The 15,479-nt window shown below is 39.0% G+C and overlaps 1 protein-coding gene across 2 annotated transcripts in view; it reads right to left on the reverse strand.

Moving 5' to 3' along the window:
• The window catches only part of DAB2 (DAB2, clathrin adaptor protein), a 186,300-nt gene that overhangs the window by 77,401 nt on the left and 93,420 nt on the right, over nucleotides 1–15,479 (reverse strand). The window lies entirely within an intron of this gene.

Here is a 15,479-nt window from a genome sequence, read left to right on the forward strand (position 1 = left end):
AACTCTCCAAAGATTTATTAAGACATTTTAAATCAAACTATTCCCTCCTTAGGGAGAATGCATATGTATATATTTAAAAATGTTTGGTGTCTGAGAATCTTTCCACGCTTTTCTCCATTTAGAGTGCATTCGTTGAGAAGATTGGAAGGAAAAAGTGTACAAGAAAAAAGGAAGAATTCGAACTGAGCAAGAGAATAGTGAGTACTGGATTTAAGTAGCTGGACCTACCACAAAGTGCAAAGGAACCCTTAGTTGTTCCTCTAAGCCTTAGTTGTTGATTCAGTTGTGCTGTGTGCCACATGTGAAAAAGCAAAAAGATACATCCTTCTAAAAGTGGAAAAGTTGCCCATTATCTAGATTAAAAATATGTGTAAGTCTGAAAGTGGATGTATAAATTCATTGACATATTTGTGACAGTACTATGGTGGGGAAAAGTGAAAAAGTTGGGATTTGGAAGTGAGGGTTTCTGGGTTCAAGTTTTTCTGACATATTACTATTCCATTTTGGCTTATGACTTGAAAAAATTTAATTAAGGCCAGAAATAGTATAAAAATAAAGCAAAGAATCGATGTCTTTTAGGAACTATGATTATATACTTCAGGGTAGCTCTGACTTCAAATGTTCTTATCATGCTTACTAATTTATGGTTCCAAAAATATGTTTATTCCATATATGAACTTAAGGAATTGAGTCAAAATTTGGCAAATCTAAATTGCAAATATAGTATTCAGTTAAAGAAGAGAGGCTGAACTCACATGTTTACCCTCCTTCTCTTCCAAGCCCCCACCAAACTCTTATGAAATGAATAAAAGGCTATAAACCCAGAAGGACAAAGAGAACAGAGGAGGGAGTCAGCAGGCAAGAGAGTTGAACAAATCATTGAATTAATGGATAGTGGATGAAGGTGTACATGTTGGTTTAGTAAGCCAGGAGAGTCAAGACCTCATGTACATGCAGGTAGCACAATAACTATAAAGAAGCAGTTGACTGAAGAACCCTGGAAAGGTTTAGTTTACTGAAGTAGCTGTTATGGTAGATGAATGATCGAGGCAAGGGACTGGACCAGGGGGTAGATGATAAGGTTATATAAGTGGATCTTCTTTCCAAGGAAGAGAACACTAACAACCAGCCAGGTCCTTCCAACTATCCAGTGCCTACCATGAACAGAACATTAATGCCTATCACACCATCAACTGCCCATTGTTACAAGAGACCAAAGCTTTATTTATTATCTGGAGAGATTAAATGAGAGTGGCTCGTCATTCAAAGATACCAGGCATGTCGAGGGTGAGTGAAAGTGAGAGTCATGGTTTAACACAAGGAAACTAATAAAATCTGCTTTCACTAGAAACTTCTTGAATAATTTGATTTCTGAAGGTCCCCTTTTCCTGCCTGTGCACACATAACCAGGAAGCTGTCCCCAAGACAAGAGATTAGAAGGTCTCGGAGGACTAACTCATGTAGAAGACCCCCTACAGGTTGGGAAGTCTGAACAGAATGGCCAGCTCCCTGCAAGATCTCCCTGAAGGGAAGTCAACTAACCCTGTCCCTGTGCACTGTGCTTCCACTTCGAGTTTAAAGCTCCACTCTTAAGAGAATAAAAACCTTGGATCACCAGAACACTAAGGGATGTTCTCACCATAGAGAGAGGGAGCGAAGTAAACAAGGTGGAATCAGAGAAAGAGAAGAAAATGGAGATGATGCAGGAATCATATGCTAAAACTATAACGATTCTTTGGGAGATGGAAAAGTTATTAAATCCATAAACCAAACAGATTGCTGTGAAAAAAATACCCAGTAGAATTTTGGAAATTAAAAATATGATAGTGTTATTCCTTCCATAAAAAGATGAATAATAGAGTTAGGAGATAAATTCTAGGAAATCTCCCTGAAATAGAATAATAAGATGGGGAGATAGAAATTTTGAATAAGAATCAAAGATCAATATAGAGAGCAAACTACCTGACTCATGGGAATTTTAGAAAGTGATATTAGAAGAAGAAAATTATAGACAACTAAAGGAAATTTACCAAAATGGATAGACAGTCATCTCCAGGAGGAAAAAATTGAGTATTCAGTACAATCGCAGTGATACTTCAGAAGTCAAGGATACAGAGGTGATCCAATTATTCATGATTAACTTGATTCTTAAAAAGTAAAGGTAAGATAAATGAAAATAAAGGGTCAAACTAATCTTGTTACTTTATACTTTTTTTGTTTTGTCTTTTTAGGGCTGCACCCACGGCATATGGAGGTTCCCAGGCTAGGGGTCCAATCAGAGCTGTAGCTGCTGGCCTTCGTCAGAGCCACAGCAATGCCAGATCCGAGCTGTGTCTGCAACCTACACCACAGCTCATGGCAACGCCAGATCCTTAACACACTGAGCTAGGCCAGGGATTGAATCCACAACCTCATGGTTCCTAGTCAGATTCATCAACCACTAAGCCACGATGGGAACTCCTTTTTTTCATCTTTTTAGGACCACACCCAAAGCATACGGAAGTTTCCAGGTTAGGGTTAGGGGCTGAATCAGAGCTGCAGCTTCAGCCCTATGCCACAGCCACAGCAATGCTGGATCTGAGCTGTGTCTGCAACCTATACCACAGGTCATGACAACACCTGATCTTCAACCCACTAAGTGAGGCCAGGGAACAAACCTGTGTCCTCACGGATACTAGTCAGGTTTGTTACCACTGAGCCACTATGGGAACTCCATTTTTTTTTTTTTTTAATGATTTTTATTTTTTCCATTACAGTTGGTTTACAGTGTTCTGTCACTGTACAGCAAAATGATCCAGTCACTCACACACACACACACACACACACACACACACACACACACTATTTTTCTCACATTATCTTCCATCATGCTCCATCATAGGTGTCTAGATCTAGTTCCTGGGAACTCCATTTTTTAAGAGTTATTTATTTATTAAAATTAATTAATTTATTTTTGTCACTTTATACTTAAGACCTTCACTGGTTCACCAATTTCCTCCAAATCAATTTTCATTACCTCTGCTCAGTAGGCAAGACCATTCACCAGCTGGTTCTAGCTCACCTCACTTCTTCCTGTCTTGCAGTCTTATGGGGAGACCTTTGCGTTCACCAGAACACAAAGCTAGAATTTTTCCAGCTGCCTACAGCTTTCCTTTACCTGAAACCTTTCTTCATTTGCTTTATCCTTTTGAACAGCTAATATCTTTGAGATTTGGCTCGAATGCTGCCTTCCTGCAGTGTTCTCCATAATCTCTGTAAGACTGAGTTAGGTTACTTTTTACTGTGCTCCCCTGGAGTTCTGTGCTTCTGGCTAGTATAGTGATAGTCACTCTATCATAATTCTCTAGCTCTTTTCTGTATCCACTCCTTAAAGGAAAAGCTTCTGGAGCACAAAGACTGTCTCTCATTTGTTACACATTTATTGTATGTCCTCAGCAATCACAGGAGCCGTAGAGTTCATGAATTGTGGAGCATATGAGTTAAGTATATGTATGACATGTACACTACGTTTGTGAAGGGCTATATAGAGTATGGGGGACAAGGACTATAAGCACTTAGAGCTACCAAACTTTGTTGGCTCAGAGACAGAAGAGGAAAGAGAGCTGTGGAAGAAGAATGAGAGCAGTATAGGGAAGCTGTGGAGTTTTTCCCAAATAAACAAGATAGGCTGCAGGTTGACAAAGCTCCTAACCCCAGTACACTCACCCAAGTCTGCAACAAAGTAAGTTGTAAAGCTTAGTTTGACTTATTGTTCAGTAGTGTTGAAGTAACGCCATTTTAACTAGGTTTCACAGGCCACCCTGCCAGAAGGGGGAACAAATTATTGAAAAGAAAAACAAGGATTCTTTTTTTAGGATGCGTCACCCGTCAGCTTAAGAAAACTTGGAAAGTGGAAACCTTCCATGGTCTTACAGGCCATGACACCAAACCAAAACCCAAATTAGCCATTGTTGGGTAAAACCCCTGATTTTGCAAAACCCAGTCCCAAACCAACACTGGCTGAGAATAATCAAGTGACTGACGATATTTAGAAAGTTTTTTTTTTTTTTTAGAAGAATAGCAGAATGTTTAGCCTAAGAAGAAAAAAAACCCTACCTTTGAACCACTACTGAAATTTAGTGATGGCAGGTTACAATAATATTAGAGACTTGATTTGCGAAAAAATATTTGTTTTGGCAATTTGTGAGCTAATTATTAATATGGATCTCCAGACAAGCAGCACTTCCAGCAGTGACCTTTGGCAGTGTATGATGTAGGACACACAGATTAACTTAAAACAGAATTGAATTGATATCTTGAATGCATATACCCTCCTTTCACCACTCTTTCATTAAGGTTTTTAATTTTTTTTACATTTTGTCTGATTTTATTAGTTCTAAATGCACAGTCATGAGTGGTTCTATAAAAATCATTGTTAAAGGGAAAGTAAAGAATTAGCCAACAAGCTTGTTTTTTTTTTGTTTGTTTGTTTTTAAACACAAATTCTAAAAAGGCTAAATAATAATGTCTCTCTCTCTCTTTTTTTTTTTTTTTTTTTTTTTTTTTTGGCTTTTTAGGGCCGCTCCCGTGGCATGTGGAGGTTCCCAGGCTAGGGGTCTAATGGAGCTGCAGCTGCTGGCCTACACCACAGCCACAGCAATGCCAGATCAGAGCCATGTCTGAGACCTACACCACAGCTCATGGCAGCGCTGGATCCTTAACCCACTGAGCAAAGCCAGGGATCGAACCCACATCCTCATGGATGCTAGTTGGATTCATTTCCACTGTGCCACAACAGGAACTCCAGACGTTTTCTGTTTTCTTTAAAATACAGAGGTGATGAAGAAATATCCTTTACAACTGATTAAAGAAAGGGGATAAATTTGCATACTCAATTTTCTGAGCTACCTCACTATATATTTAGGTAGCAAAATTACTTTGATACCGAGCTTCATTTTTATAATACATTAGGTTTGGTTTTCTGATGGTGGCTGAAAATCGAAGTGACTGATGATTGCACTTTGTTGCAGCACTTCTGTGAGCTCCATAGATCTTTCGTATTTCCAAAGAAATATCATTGTTGTTTTTGTCCAGGTATAAAGAGTTTTGTGCAAATTGGTGCTGCAAGCAAACAGCATGTATCTACAAATTGAATGAGTGTTTCTTAGACAAAGATGGCTATTGTAGCCTCAAACAAGTCCATTTATTTGGGTGCAGGGAGTATTTTGCAAAGGAATGACAAGCTGACATATATTTATTAATGTTTCTCATACTGTGTGACAAAATCTGGCAGAGTAACTGTGAATGGAGCAATTTGTCACCATTTTATGGAATCCTTTCACACACAGAATTCATGCCTTTGTTCAAGCTGCCTAAAGTATTTAGGTTTTCTAAAAGATTTCCTGGGCAAAACTCCCACAAAATTTCTGCTATTATTTTCAAGGCTTTCAGCTCTTCCTTATGTATATGAGACAACTCTTCTGTTTTTAACATTCTCCCCAGTTGGATATATATTTAGGAATATCTTGGAAATAAGATGTGAGTCTTCAAAGAAAACTAGTAGAACTTATATTGGCTATTTTCTTATAAAAATGTTAATCAAATTACATGATGAGCATTTTCTACAAATCCTCCAATTTGCAAGGATCAATATTAATGAGGGAACTTACTGTTTATTAGTTAGCTGATTCATCATTTTAGACAGCTGACTCAGACAAGACATGGGATAGAGTCAAAAGATGCCCCCCCACCAATATTTTAGTAATTGTAATATATTTTAAAATATATTTTAATACATTTTATAAAACATGTTTACACACATATACATACATTTTAAAATATTAAACATTAAATATACATGTAATTTTGCAAAGCTTAGATGGCTGACCAAGGACAAAACCATAACAATTTTAGGGAGGTAGAATTTGGCTCAGTATCTGTTTTCTAACCATCAGGACAGCCCTGCCACAGAAAGGGCTGCTTTAGGGAGCAGTAGGATTTTCATTCCTAAAGGTGTTCATGCAGAGACCTTTTTCTGAAGATACTATCAAGCATTACAGGTATATACAGAAAGATCTCTAAAGACCCTTTCACCTCTGAGACAACAAGGAATAAAAATATCATTTGAGGAGTTCCCATGGTGGCTCAATGCTAACGAACCCAACTAGTATCCATGAGGACACAGGTTCGATCCTTGGCCTTGCTCAGTGGGTTAAGGATCTGACATTGCTTTGAGCTGTGGTGTAGGTCAGAGACACGGCTCCAATCTGACATTGCTCTGGCTGTGGCATAGGCCAGCAGCCACAGTTCTGATTCAACTCCGAGCCTGGGAACTTCCATATATATATGTATATATTGAGGAAAATTGAGTTTTAACTTCCTGCTCTCTTCAACCAAAAGTAAGTCCTCTGAGTAGGGGAGAGAAACATTGTTAAAATTAATTGAATGCCAAATATTGGGATTTGGATAATCAGTTTATAAAGCATGGTATTTGTTGTCCAAATGTTTATCTCAGAAGGGATCAGGATCATAAATAGCACTTAATCATGCCTGCATCCCTTAACTAGTAGTGTTTTCCTAGTAATGATTTTTTTTAGGTTTCACTCTAAGTCCAGATGGCCACATCCTTCTGTTATGGGTTGAATTGTGTCTCCCCAAAAAGATACGTCGAAGTACCTCAGAATGTCACTTCTTTGGGAAAAGAACATTGCTGCTGATATAATTAGTTAAGTTAAATTGAAATCACACTGGAATAGCAGGGGTCTCTACTCTCATACAGTTATTGTCCTTATAAAATAAAGGCATGAAGACACAGCGATGCAGGGAGAATGTCATGTGAAGAAAGAGGCAGGAATGAGTGTGACTGACACCCCTATAAGCCAGCAGAGGAGCACGAAGGATTGCCAGCCTTCACAAGGAGCCAGGTGAAAGACCTGGAGAAGATTCTCCTCCACAGATGGAATCAACTCGGCCAACACCTTGAGTTCTGACTTCTGCACCCCAGAACTGTGAGAGGAGTTTCTGTTGTTTCAAGCCACTCAATTTGTGGTACTTTGTTACAGCAGCCCTAGGAAGCTAATGCATTTTCCTTAGAGTCAATCACCTTTAAAAGACATCTATGTATTTATATTCTTTCAGAAAATTTCTATGCATGTGCACACATGAATACCTTTTCTCCCCCTACCCCAGTATATACTGGAAGCATATCATAAACCCTCTAAACTTGGCTTTATTACCTATTTTTTAATTAACACTATTGAGGTTTTTTCTATTTCAACATACGAAGGGCTACTCTGATATTTTGAATGGCTGTGTACTAAGCCATTGCATGGATTCATTGTATATTGGACCTGCCCTCTACTGATGATCATTCCAGTTATTATTATTATTTTTTTAGGAGGTTCCCAGGCTAGGGGTCCAATTGAAGCTACAGCTGCCAGCCTACACCACAGCCACAGCAACGCAGGATCCGAGCCGCGTTTGTGACCCACACCATGGCTTACAGCAATGCCAGATCCTTAACCCAGAGTGAGGCCAGGGATTGAACTTGCTTCCTCACGGATGCTAGTTGGGTTTGTTAACTGCTGAGCCACAACGGGAACTCCAATTCTTTAATTACAAACAATGCTACATTGTTTGGATAAATGCCTTGAACACATTCAAATATGTGTACATAATAATTTCCTGGAAGGGGTAATGTCAAGTCCGATGACAGATGCATTTTTATTTTTTATTTTTTTATTTTTTTCATTTTTTTTTTTATTACTCAAATGAATTTATCACATGACAGATGCCTTTTTAAAACATGATAGTTTCTGGCAAATTATCGTTCAAGAAAAGTAGTTCTAGTTAACATTTTGATCTACCTGTGAGAGTGCCTGTGTATCACTGACTCTGTGTGGGTCCACACTTTTGATTTCTTTCCCTGTCTTTAACAATGAATGAAGTAAAGTATGTTTTCATATTTTTGGGCTGTTTGTATTTCATTTCCTTTAACATTAGCCAATTTAAAAAACAGGTTGTCCTTACTTATGTGTAGGCTTAAGAAATTCTTTTTAAAAAATTATGTTTGGAGTTCCCATCGTGGCACAGTGGTTAACGAATCCAACTAGGAACCATGAGGTTGCGGGTTCCATCCTCGCTCAGTGGGTTAAGGATCCGGCATTGCCATGAGCTGTGGTGTAGGTCACAGATGTGGCTCGGATCCCGAGTTGCTGTGGCTCTGGTGTAGGCCGGTGGCTACAGCTCTGATTAGACCCCTAGCCTGGGAACCTCCACATGCCACGGGAGCGGCCCTAGAAAAGGCAAAAGAAAAAAAAAAATTGTTTTAGCTCTACTGAATTGGTGGAAGGTATATATAGTGCAGGTGGCAACTATTAAGAGTTAATTTTTTTTTTTTTTGTCTTTTTGAGGCCACACTTGTGGCATATGGAAATTCCCAGGCCAGGGGTTGAATCAGAGCTGTAGCTGCTGGCCTAAAGCACGGCTACAGCAATGCAGGAACTGAGCGGCATCTTCGACCTACACCACAGATCAATGAAATGCTGGATTCTTAACCCATTGAGTGAGGCCACGGATCGAACCTGCATCCCTCAAGGATACTAGTAAGGGTCTTAACCCGCTAAGCCATAATGGGAACTCCTGAATACTTCTGCCTTAAAATTAGCTTTTGTTGGAGTTCCCATGGTGGCTCAGTGGTTAATGAACCCAATTAGGAACCATGAGGGTGCAGATTCGATCCTTGGCCTCACTCAGTGGGTTAAGGATCTGGCATTGTGGTGAGCTGTGGTGTAGGTTGAAAATACGGCTTGGATCTGGCATTGCCGTGGCTGTGGTGTAGGCCAGCAGCTGTGGCTCCAATTCGAACCCCTGGGAACTTTCACATGCTGTGGGCGCAGCCCTAAAAAGCAAAAAAAAAATTAGCTTTTGTATGTGGGAAAAAATATCCAGAGATTTACTTTTGCTTAAAAGTTTAGCATTTAATTTACTGGTTAAAAATCCAAAACCATACTTATTAAGCTTTTAAATTCAGTTTACAGAATTATTCTTCTATTTATGAGTCTAGATGATTTTAGTAATCATTTTTAGAGAAATCTGAATGTGTGTAATTACTTTCATGCACTTAGTTTTATATTTATATATGAAATAAATTCCTTAATATATTTTTAAAACTAATTTTATAAATTTCATCTGCTTGACTTCCTTTTTAAGTATGTTGCTTGACTTCCTTTTTAAGTATGTTGATTGTCTACCCGAAAAACCTTCCCAAATACCTAATATTTTAAAAGATCTTAACAAAAACCCCAAGCACATAAACAGTGAAGTTAATCTTCTTTCATATTCCAAGCTTTTAAAAATTTTGTACATGAGTTAAAGTGATAAGTCTATATCAACTATTTCATGATGCATTTTAAATTGCAATTACCTACCTCATCTTTTGTTTTAGTATGCCAAGTTCCCTTAAATATTACTAATATTTCACAATTTCCAAACATGGATATATCACTTAAACCAAAATATTAATAAGATTGTTTTGATCCCCTTAAATGTTTTCATACTTGATTCCAAGTTTTTTGAGGGTTGAAGGATGCTTAACTACTAAGGGAATTATGTCATCTAATATCATTTTTTGGAGTTGACTTCTCAGCTTGCTTGAGGTTGCTTAACAACCAGAAATTTAGGTCAGGACATTTACTAAATTCTGAACATACTGAGTCCTGATTAAGAATTCATAACAGCGACTTCATAATTTGAAGGCTGGTATTTTAGTCCTACCTTGTGAATCCAGTCTGTTGAAAGGATCCCTTACCTTCCATCAAATTGGTTACCTAAGAAACTTGGGCTTTTTTTTTTTTTCAGTTTTAAGATATAAATCGTTTTTTCTATCTAACTCTACAGGTTGTAAAACTTGGTGGGGACCTACATTCTTTATCTTAATTTCCAATCATAACCTTTTTATATATTAAAATAATATCAACTGAACCTATGCATTATTTCATGGCTTTCTCTTACTATTCAGTCACTACCTCAAAGGACATTCTACTGACAAGAAGAATGGTGGGGTGTTGGTTTATCCATCTGACTCTGAACTACCTTTGTCTAATCACTTGTAATTTGATTGAAAGACCTCATACATCTTGATAATATGATCACCAAATGAAGGTCTTGTAGATGTCATATTCACATACTCAGATGTATCCACAAAGGCATTTATCCAAAAATGTCCATGGCAGCATTGTTTCTATTAAAAATACTGGAATCAATCCAAAGGCTTATTAATAGAAGTTAGGTTATATTACCTACTAAAAGGCACTAGGATTCTGCTGCTCATTTTAGGACTGAAGATGACACATTATCTGGCTTTAATGCTTTAGTGTCTGGCAAACTCAGTACCAAATCTGCCTGACTCCTGACTCCATGATCCTTGGCTTGCAGAGTAGCAATCCGGGATGCTGACGCCACAGTACAGAGAAGAAGGAAATGTATTTGGATGGAAACAGTCATCCTGAGGATTCATCACACTGTTACCACTATACCATCTCATCTACTTTTCCATAGTGTGATGTTTGTGATTTAAGAACATACACATTTTGAAAAGGAGTAGATGGCTACATCCTTTCCCGACGATGTGTAATGTTCTGGGACTATACACGAGAGTCTATTTTTCTGCATGTTTACTTTTTAAATAGTGACTACCGAGGCACTAGGCACAGCCTTGCCTTCAGAAATTTATGATCAGAAAGAGGATTATCTATTCTGATAAGATCTTTTTTTTTTTTCTTTTTGCAGATGAACCTGCATTATATGAAAGTTCCTGGGCTGGGGCTGAATCAGAGCTGCAACTGCAGCCTACACCACAGCTTGTAGCAAGACCAGATCCTTAACCCACTGAGCGAGGCCAGGATTCAACCCACATCCTCACAGAGACAATATCGGGTCCTTAACCCACTGAGCCACAACGGGAACTCCTATTCTCATAAGATCTTACAGTAAGAAGAATAAAATGTTAGCGCCAGAAGAAACCGTAAACTTCCTCAGTGACTAAGTATGAGCCTAACTAACGTGCTCCAAGTTCCACCAGTGGGGGTAGAGCTCTGAGGGGTGGGCCCCAAGAATCATGGAACCTGCGTAAGCAGAGCCCATTGTTATGCCAGCCTCAGACTGAGGATAAGTAAAGTCCAAGCCGTTCTGAACAATGGGTCAGAATCCAACCCAAACTGATTTTCATTAATGCCAAACAGAGATGTTTCCAAAAAAGTCTAGAACGTACAGCACAAGTAAATAATCAACTTGTGAAGTTAATTTGGATAACATAGGATTTCAGGAGTCATCTGATAAGAACAATAGGGACTGGTAGCATGGTTTGGGGCAGGCAGGCCATGGAGCCACATTTCTCGTTTTTAAAAGCACACACAATAGAGCTGGCCTTCTTAGATCTATGGGAGTAAATAAAACTCTGAAACTTTATGCAAATATGCCTTGAAGTGAGTATTTTTCATCTGGATGGAAGATCCACAATTTAATAAAGATTTTCAAAGGTCCGTGGAACTAGCGACAGTTCAGCATCAGTCATAATTTCCTCCTAGGCCCTTGGACTAAAATCCTTGGCTTGGTGAGGAGGGTGCCAGCAAGAGGTAACCCCTTCTAAGATGTAGATTGCTGCCTCCCAACATTTAGTTCACAATCCAGTCAATGTTTAACTTGTTTTCCTAAAGGGAAGGTAACTTTTTAATTAAAAAATAAGGATTTCAACAAAGATAATTAAAAACGACTGTTTTTACAAGCTAAAAAACATGCATATATGACATAATATAAGACCTAAAAATAGCTGCATTGGAAACTAAATAATTTCTCCCAATGAATTTAACAACTATTAATGCTTATGTCATCCAAATGTCAAGGGAGGGGTCATCTTCTGCTTCAGATTTAAGTAAAAAGTGGTTCTATCCCTCATTCCATATCTTATTGTTCCTGTAAGTGTATCTAGGAGTTGGTGGTGTGATGAGGAAAAGCTTATGTTTCCCTTCCTGTCTCATCCACCGAAGCTCCTCTTTTCTTTTGCTCCAGGCCATTCTAAGCTTGAATAAAGCCTATTACTTTGTTATTTTCTAAAAGACTCAATGCACACGTGTGTAGCAGATTTTGCTGAAGGTTTAGAGCAATGCAGGGGATTTCCATCACAGCACTACACATTTCTTTTTCTGTCTGTCTTTCTCCCTTTCTTTCTTCCTTTCTCCCTTTCTTTCTTCCTTCCTTCCTTGTCTTTTTAGGGCCGCACCCACGGCATATGGAGGTTTCCAGACTAGGGGTCTAATCGGAGCTACAGCTGTCGGCCTATGCCAGAGCCACAGCAATGCCAGATCCCAGCCGCGTCTGTGACCTACACCCCAGCTCACGGCAACGCCAGATCCTCGACCCACTGAGCAAGGCCAGGGATCGAACCTGCAACCTCATCGTTCCTAGTCGGATTTGTTTCCACTGTGCCACGATGGGAACTCCACAGATAACTTTAAATTGAGCATTAACACTGCTATTCACAAATGACCCCTACTCCCCCACCCCTGGGCTTTCTCACAAAGTCCTGCTTCTCTAGCCTTTCCTGTCTGCTGTGTTTCTTAGCCCTTTCCCCTCTCTTAATTTTCACCCTTTTTTTCTCTTTGTTCCTTCCCCCAGTCACTGAATAACTGTCAGCTGTTTGTGAAGAACAGCTTATCTAATCTTTTTAAAAACACTGTCATTTTACACACCATGTTTTGGGAGGAGGTTTCATTTTTTTCTACCTAAAGCAAACTTTCAAGGTATTTTCCTAGATGAAGACCGCCAATCTCTAAGTGACTTACTACTATAATTACATTTGTATATATGATTTTAATAATAAATACAATAAAGAATAATATTACTTTGATTTGTCATCATGCTACTCTTAACTGTCCTGTTTAAGACAGGAACCTCTTCTTTTTTCCAACCTGGGTATGTATCCAGTTGTGCTGGATGGGGTTAACATTTCCTTACTTTTGTCCAAGGCTTGGTTTTGAAACCTCTTCATGGCTTCCTCCTACTATTTCTCAGTTCTTGAAATTTATATTTCTCTCTCAGAAATAGAGTTGTCTTATGATCTTTGGGACAGCTTACATTTATCTCTTCTCTACACTTAGAGTGCCTTTATTTTTTTCCTTTTCTAACCATGATCAGAAAAGCAGAGGGGAAAATCCTACTCTGCATTACTAAAACTCCATCCTCCAACTCCGAGATGCTTTTCAGTTAGGACAAAGAAGCCACTAAATACGGGACTGACTCATTCCGTTTAGTTTCTCTCTCCCTACACTATCAATACTCAGTCTGCAGTGCAGCCTCTTTTATAATTCTAACTCTTTAAAATAAACTTTATTTAGTCTTTATTTAGGGACTACATCTAGTATTCTCTGAATGTTTAAAAACACACATTGGGGAGTTCCCATCATGGCGTGATGGAAACGAACCCAACTAGTATCCATGAGGACTCAGGTTTGATCCCTAGCCTCACTCAGTGGATCAAGTATGCAGTGTTGTGTAGGCCACAGACGCAGCTTGGATCTGGCATTACTGTGGCTGTGGTGTAGGCTGGCAGCTGTAGCTCCGATTCAAGCCCTATTCTGGGAACTTCCAATGCCGTGAGTACAGCCCTAAAAAAGCAAACAAAACAAAACAAAACAAGACTCTCACTTTGAACAAAGCATAGCAACTTTTTACACGGAATCGCCTGTAGCCCACTGATACAAGCAGCTAGTGATGTTTTGGAGATGTCCAAGAGGTTGGGATTTCCAGTAAGGCAGTGTGGATGCTCTCGTGGAGGACTAGAGACACAGATGTAATTAGGAGTGAATTAGAAGCCCTCTAGGATTTCCAGGTACCTGGACAAGACGCTACTCTGGGAATGACAGTGAGAGCACATGTGAAGGGGATGGTAGTGGGTAGGGGTTATGCAGAAAGGAGGAAGACGGTCCAGAGGAGATGAGAACCATACGTTTAGAAATCTAGCAGGGGGACTAAGAAGAGATATGAACTACAGAGAGTAAATGTTACGCTTGGTTAACTGACTGAACATGGAATGTCAAAGACAGTAAGTAGCTGAGGTTTCCTCAGAGCTTGTACTCAGAATATTTGAAAGATGATATATTACTTGCTCTGGTAGGGATATAGGAAGCGGAGGATAAATTGTTAAAGCTTTGTAATATTCGGAGTCAGTTGGCATTTGTACACTCACTTCAAACGATGCATCAAATATGACTGATTGCCTGGGAAGTTTTATGTATCTGAAGGAAAAGAGTTTCTAATTAGGATCTGCTTCACTTAGACGATGTACATGGCAAAGACCATTCAGGCAATCTGTCATGCATACTAAATTATTTGAAAAGCTGTCTACATTAATCAAATTAATTGCGTAAGGCTAACCTATGGGTTCTTAGACCGTGTTTAAACACACATACGAAATGTTTCTACTTGTTCTTAAAAAGTCTATTTTTTAAAAGATGGTTATGTCTAATGACTTTTTTTCCCTTCAGAACTCTGTGTTTAGAACAATCACTGATGGCTTGCAATAAATCATTTCCAATTTCACTGTCTTCTCAGGCAATGTTATCCAAATCTGGGACTTATAAAACGATTTATATACCAACAGCTCTGAAATTTATTTCTCCAGCACTAACCTCTCCCCTGAACTCCAGACTCAAATGCCCGCTGCCTCCTATGTATTTCATATAAAAGGTATTTCTACTGAACAGGACCAAAACAGAACTCTTCATTCTCTCTGTTTCTCATCCTTCAAGGTGCTTCTTTCTTATCTTTCTCTTTCAATTGATGATGCCAGGATCCACTTCATTGCTCAGATAAAAATTTACAAGTCATCCTTGGCTCTTCTCGCATCCTCATTCTTGACACCACTAATAAGCCTATTTACTTGGTCTATAAGATTCTTTTTTTAAAAAATTTATTTATTTATTTTTGTCTTTTTAGGGCCACACCCGCGGCATATGGAGGTTCTCAGGCTAGGGGTCTAATGGGAGCTGTAGCCACTGGCCTACGTCACAGCCACAGCAATGCAGATGGATCTGAGCCGAGTCTGCAACCTACACCACAGCTCACAACAATGCTGGATCCCTGACCCACTGAGCAAGGCCAGGGATCAAACCCGAACCTCATGGTTCCTAATCAGATTCGTTTCCACTTCGCCACAACAGGAACTCCCTGGTCTATAAGATTCTTTGTAAATGTTTCCACTTTTCTCCATCTCCTTAGCTACTGTTTTGGATTATCCTCCCTTCTAACACTGAATCCATTATAGACAAGGTAGCCAGAATAATCTTTGAAAAATTCAAATCAAAGTCTGTCCATTTCTCTTACACTTTAGAATAAAAACCTTTGTGATCCTGTATTCACCTACTTCTCTGGCTTTAACTGATCACTGTCCCTTCTCACATGATTCTTCATCTGTGCTGGATTGCATTATGCTCCTTGAAGAGTTC

This window comes from Sus scrofa, chromosome 16, assembly GCF_000003025.6.
Source record: "Sus scrofa isolate TJ Tabasco breed Duroc chromosome 16, Sscrofa11.1, whole genome shotgun sequence".
NCBI lineage: Eukaryota > Metazoa > Chordata > Mammalia > Artiodactyla > Suidae > Sus > Sus scrofa.